This window comes from Euprymna scolopes, chromosome 32 (genome assembly GCF_053919585.1).
Source record: "Euprymna scolopes isolate OS-2025 chromosome 32, ASM5391958v1, whole genome shotgun sequence".
In the NCBI taxonomy this organism is placed as follows: Eukaryota; Metazoa; Mollusca; class Cephalopoda; order Sepiida; family Sepiolidae; genus Euprymna; species Euprymna scolopes.
The window spans coordinates 43,455,873-43,461,553 of record NC_136513.1 but is presented as its reverse complement, the minus strand read 5'-3'; positions in this window follow the sequence as shown (position 1 = coordinate 43,461,553).

The window sequence follows — 5,681 nt, the reverse complement described above, 5'->3', positions numbered from 1 at the left end:
GTCCCTGAGCCGTCGTACTGACACTAGCCATTACGGATTATATTTTCCTAAAAGAAAACCCTACCCAAATGGCATTCCTGTGGCATCACGAATATAGAAAGTTTATGATCTACAATTTTAATTTCAACTATCCCTAAAAGATACCGATTCTTATCAAAGTATAATCACCATAGAGTATTTCCAAATAAATACGTCGATAGTTTTCAATCGAACTTGCTATTTGTACGTTTCATTCCGTAGACACATCATACGAAAAAAAAAAAAAAAAAACTTTCGTAGAAAACCTTGATCAAAACCATTATGCGATCTCTAACATAAGACAAAGTAGAATTCTATATTTTTAACTAGTATTATCTTTCGAGACAATTTATGATGCTTCCATGCGAGAGGGTCCTGGATATGACCTTAAACTATATCCGATGGTGAGGCCCCAGTTTAGGGAGTGTGTAGCCACCCCTTCATTGCCATTGCTCCCAGGTCCACTCTGACCCGGAGTGGTAGAACCTGTTAGGGTCCCAACTATGGGTTAAATAAAAACTGACTTGAAAAAAAAAAATTCTATTAAAAAATTTTCTTCAAAATCACCGGATTCGGCATTAAATAACCTGAAAAGGGTTGATATGCCGTAAAACAAAAAACAACCAACTAATCCATGCGAGGGAAACACATCACTACGAATGTTTCTGTTTTACAATTTATAAAACACTCTTAATGACAAAGCTGTCGTCGAGCAATAAATTTTATATTCCTCTGCGTACGTCGGAATATCCTTCTACTGTCCCTGTTGCCATATCTGGGCAGGAGTTGCTAAAAACAGCCTATCCTGCCTTGACAGAGTACAAAATAGACTTCGTGGCTTAGTGGGGGATGCCCTTTTCTCTACCCTGCAACCTCTCTCCCACAGAAGAGACGTTGCGAGCCTATCCTTGTTTTATCGTTATTTCCATTGCAGGTGCTCGTCTGAACTCCAATCTCTGGTCCCCCCCCCCTCGCCAATCTTTCACGAAAAACACCCGTCTAGCTGAATCCACTGTGAAAAATTTCCCCCACTCTATATCTGTGCCTAAATCAAAACGTAGATTCCATTAACAAAGCTTCTTTCTTAGAACTGCACGCCTGTGGAACTCTGTTCCGTCTGCCTGCTTCCCACCGGACTACAGCTTGGATGTCTTCAAGTCCAACGTTAACAAATTCCTAATGAACCGCCCCCTTAAGTAAACACTTCATCAAATCTCCACACTAACGTAATGTACTTGCAATAACCCTTATCCCTGAGTGGCTTCCGGGCCTTGATAAGTGGTGATCACTGTTAAAAAAAAAAAAAAAAAAACTCTGCGAGTTCTCTTTAGCGGTATTTTTTTTGTAATTGTGACATCTGTATTCAGTTCTTGAATAAACATTTTATTTTTTTAATTATCGCGCTTCATTTTTCTTCAAATATTTAATAACGAGTCAACACCTTATTGAATATTGATTTAAACTTATGTAAAAAAAAAAGCTCTGTTTTTATAATACGCGAGTTTTCAGTATCAAATAAACTTTCTGATTGGAGATTTCTTTTCAATTGAGTTGATATGTAATAATTAAGGCCGTGACAACCGCATATTCTTTTCATCGTTTTGACTCTTGAGTTAATATCTCATGTTTTTATATAGACTGATGTGGTTCTCGGTTGATTGACTGTCTTACTGTGTCGGATATATACTTGAGTCAAAATAATGAAAAGAATATTCTGCTGCCGTAGTACTCGCCGTTGATATGAACTAAAACGTAATGTAGACAATTTTATTTGGCATTTTTTCTTTAATCTCTGAACATTCACCGTTAAATTGACAAGTTTTATACGTTTTCGGGTATACTGGAAACGAATATCACCTTTCAATTTGGCACCGACAAGTAGTTTTCTAAATATCAAGACTTTTATGTTCCCTTTAATCCTTTATCATTGGTGGCCATGTTTTCCCCCCAACTGAAGAAATACTAATGTGCGCGCGTGTTACAAAACACCCTCTCCATGTTAAGAATAGCAACGGCCACTAAAATTCAAGTTATATATTGAAAAAAAAAATGTCTTAATATCCAGATAATTACTTGTCTGCCCCAAATTTGAATCTGCTATTCGTTTTCAACATGCACAAAAACCTCAATTTAAAAGTGAGCGTTGACCTGCAGTTAAAGTGTGTATGTATGTATATATATCGTTTATTTTCTATATTTTAATTGGAATTCATTATTGAGCTGAGTATTATTTATATTAATTTATTTATTGTAGACTATTATTCTCATCTTTATTAGTTGTTGTTTCACGACGTTTCGGCCAACTATTCCTCTGGTCTTCATCAGTAACCGCGACGGATAGGAACTTCGAATCTCCTAACTGCATTCTCAGCAATCACTGCCATCCGTAGTTGTTGTCGTCTCACCACGTTCTCGGCCAAGTAAGCCTCTGGCCGGCTTTGAGTAGGATTGAAACCGTTATCTTCAGACAATTCTCATCTGGAATCGTAGAGATTCAACGTCTCTATCAACTGTGCCACTGGGCCCGAAGGGCGACCAGGGTTGGATTTTTTTTTTTTATCTTATAAATCCACGTTTATAACATACACAAAAAAAACACTATAGTCGTCAATTTAAAAGTGAGTGTTGAGTTGCAGTTAAAGTAAAATAAATAAATAAATAAATAAATAAATAAAAGTACCGTTTATTTTCTGTATTTAATTTACATTTATTTTGATTTCATAAATTAATTCCTGTGAAAAGAAACGGCAAAGTTAATAAGATTGTATTGCTAGATTTTAATAATTGAGATTATTTGTATTCTTCTGCTGTTTTCATACTGGATGTGAGTCAGACAATGTGTTATATAGAGCATTGCCGGGGGATGCCAAGTAACCAAAACGATTATTTTTAAATTCCATTTTCACCCCAAACAAGGCACAGTGTCATTTTGATGTAGGGGGCTACTATCGGGACATAAGTTGCAGGGATACTATGTATGGAGTTAAGCAGCGAAATATTTGCCTTCTCTCTTTGAGATGGGGTTAGTTTATTGCTAATCGCTCAAAGCGCCCTCACCGGAGAATGCCGACGGGGCTGACCAGACACTTTTTTGTAGGTCAGAGTGCCCCTCTTCGGGGGCGCTGACTTCTCAATCCCACTTTCCGACCCTGGAGTCACAGTTCTTGCAGTGGGAGAGGACTAAATACTTTCTCCATCTTAGTGACGCTATAGTTTACTTCTAATTCAGTGATAGTTTCGCTGTCGTGGACAAGTTTTACATTTCTATCTAAATGTTAATTTCCGGTATCTTTTTTTTTTTTTTTTTTTTTTTTTTACATAAACTAGTATGGGTGCCCGGCGCTGTCCGGGTGTTTGGAGGTGTGTGTTGAGCAAAAAAAAAAAAGAAAAAAAAAGTGGTAGTAAGAAGGCAGGCAGGAACCTGTACTGCGAAGGAGGAAAAGAACGTGAAAAAAGTGACGTCTTTGTTGTACGACCACCGCCAAACCGGAAGTGACGTAGGTTTAAATTAAAGCTAGGCAATCGAAAAGAGGGGATGACTTTCGAAAATATCGGCGAAAAAAGTGACCCCTTCCTGTAGAAAAGTGCCCAGCTGAGGATGAAGAAATTAATTTTTTTGCCAATTTTTCGGTATTTATCGTCTGAAGGATCGAGCTTCAAAACGATACTGATCTTTTGAAAATCAGTCACCTCTGTCGAACGTTTTACGCAGACATGCAAACATACATTTATATATTTGTAGCTCAAATTTTCAACCCAAACCGATTAAAAAGCTTAACCTATCTCTGAATACAATTTATGTAAAATTTCAAATGTTTAGAACAGAAATTGTCTGAGTAATTTGGTATAGACCGCAGCCTTTCGTTATAATACCTTTACTTTATATATCATTTTAAAGAACGTTTTTCGCTCTGATTGTTTAAATTACAATTGTTTTAAAACATGTCTTCTTTTCGGAATATTAAATACAAGATGGAAAAATAGCAAATTCGCACAATTTTTAAAATTTCAATTCGTGCTAGGCCGAAAAAAAAATGACTCATTTTTGACCACTTAAAACTATTTTAACCGTTAAAGACCCATAAAAGATCGGTCCGTAAAAAATCAAAGCATTTGAGGCCCCAGGCGCCGCTCTACGACTTTTCGTTTCAGAAGAGATAGTTTGAAAATATGGAGGCAGACAGACATACAGCCTTTTATATATTAGATTACAACACTTATAACATTCATCGACTAGCAATATTTCCGACATTGCCCTGCTGATAGCTAACGATTCAAGAAGGTTGGGGATAACATCGGCTGAAACTTTGTGGCAATAACATTCAACTTCAGACCAGCAGAACCGGTTGGAAGTCTTTAGTAATTCGTAATGGTGTTTTAGTATCGCCCGTACAGAGGATTGAACCTTCAACCTCCATAAAATTGTTGCTTAGAACTGATTATAACTTAACACTTTTATCCGTTGCGTCACCGTCCTTGCGAAAGATCAGAGTTCGACAGGACACGCGTGAAGGTAAGAGATTATATCTACCGAAACGTTGTGAGAATAAGATGCAAGATGAAAACGGTAGTCAGAAAAATCCTATGAAAATAAATTATCAATCCTCATCTAAAAATTAATGGTAAATGTTTAAGTGTAACACAACGCCGACAATTTTAGTTTGTGTTTTAGGGATTATCGAGGCCGATGAAAACGAATCTGGCATTTAAATCCATCGTAAACTTACCGTTTGCATGGTATTAACCCTCATTTTGCACTATTTCACCGCTTTCGTTAACGCTTTTCTTACATGCTGCGTTCGCGCATGCACGCGCGTAGTAAAGTGACTTGTCACATTACCATCGCGGAGGAATTTTTAGCGGAGATTTAAAATAAGAAAGTTAAAAAAAAAAAAAAAAAAAAATCGTCCCCCCCCCCCAATGTAAACCAAATATGTGTGAAACATTAAACGGGTCTTTTCTCGGTTAATGTCGGCGCGTTACTTACGTAAAAACGGTTAATTAAACTGCAGAAGCACCTGTTAAAAGCTATACACGTTATATAATTAAATACCCCACCCCCAAAAAACAAAACAAAACAAAAAAGACGAAAACATAAAAATATGTATGTGTGAATCGCTCGTGAGAACAACCTTTTAGATCAAAAAGCATTAAAAACTACGTAAGAAAGAAAAAAAAATAAAAAAAAAATCTTTTTTTAAATTTTTTTTTAAAACTTGTTATTTCAAATCACCGCGAAAAAATCCTCCGCGATGTGAATGTGACAAGTCACTTTACTACGCGCGTGCATGCACGGACGCATCATGACCCTTATCCCCGAGTGGCTTTCGGACCTTGATAAGTAGTGACTTCCATGTATATATAAAAAAAAAAATGTAAGAAAAGCGTTAACGAAAGCGGTGAAATGGCGCAAAATAGTTCCAGGTTTCAGGGGCTAATACCATGCAAACGGTAAATTTGTGACAGGTTTAAATGCCAGATTCGTTTTCAGCAGACCCGACAACTCCTAAAACACACAAACTAGAATCGTCGGCAGTGTGTTACAGTTAAAATAAACATTTATCATTTATTCTGATAATAAATAAATTAAAAAAAAAAAAAAATGATATAAAGAAAATATAAACTAAATATAAATCTAATTTATAAAACTCATGTCTGTCTGT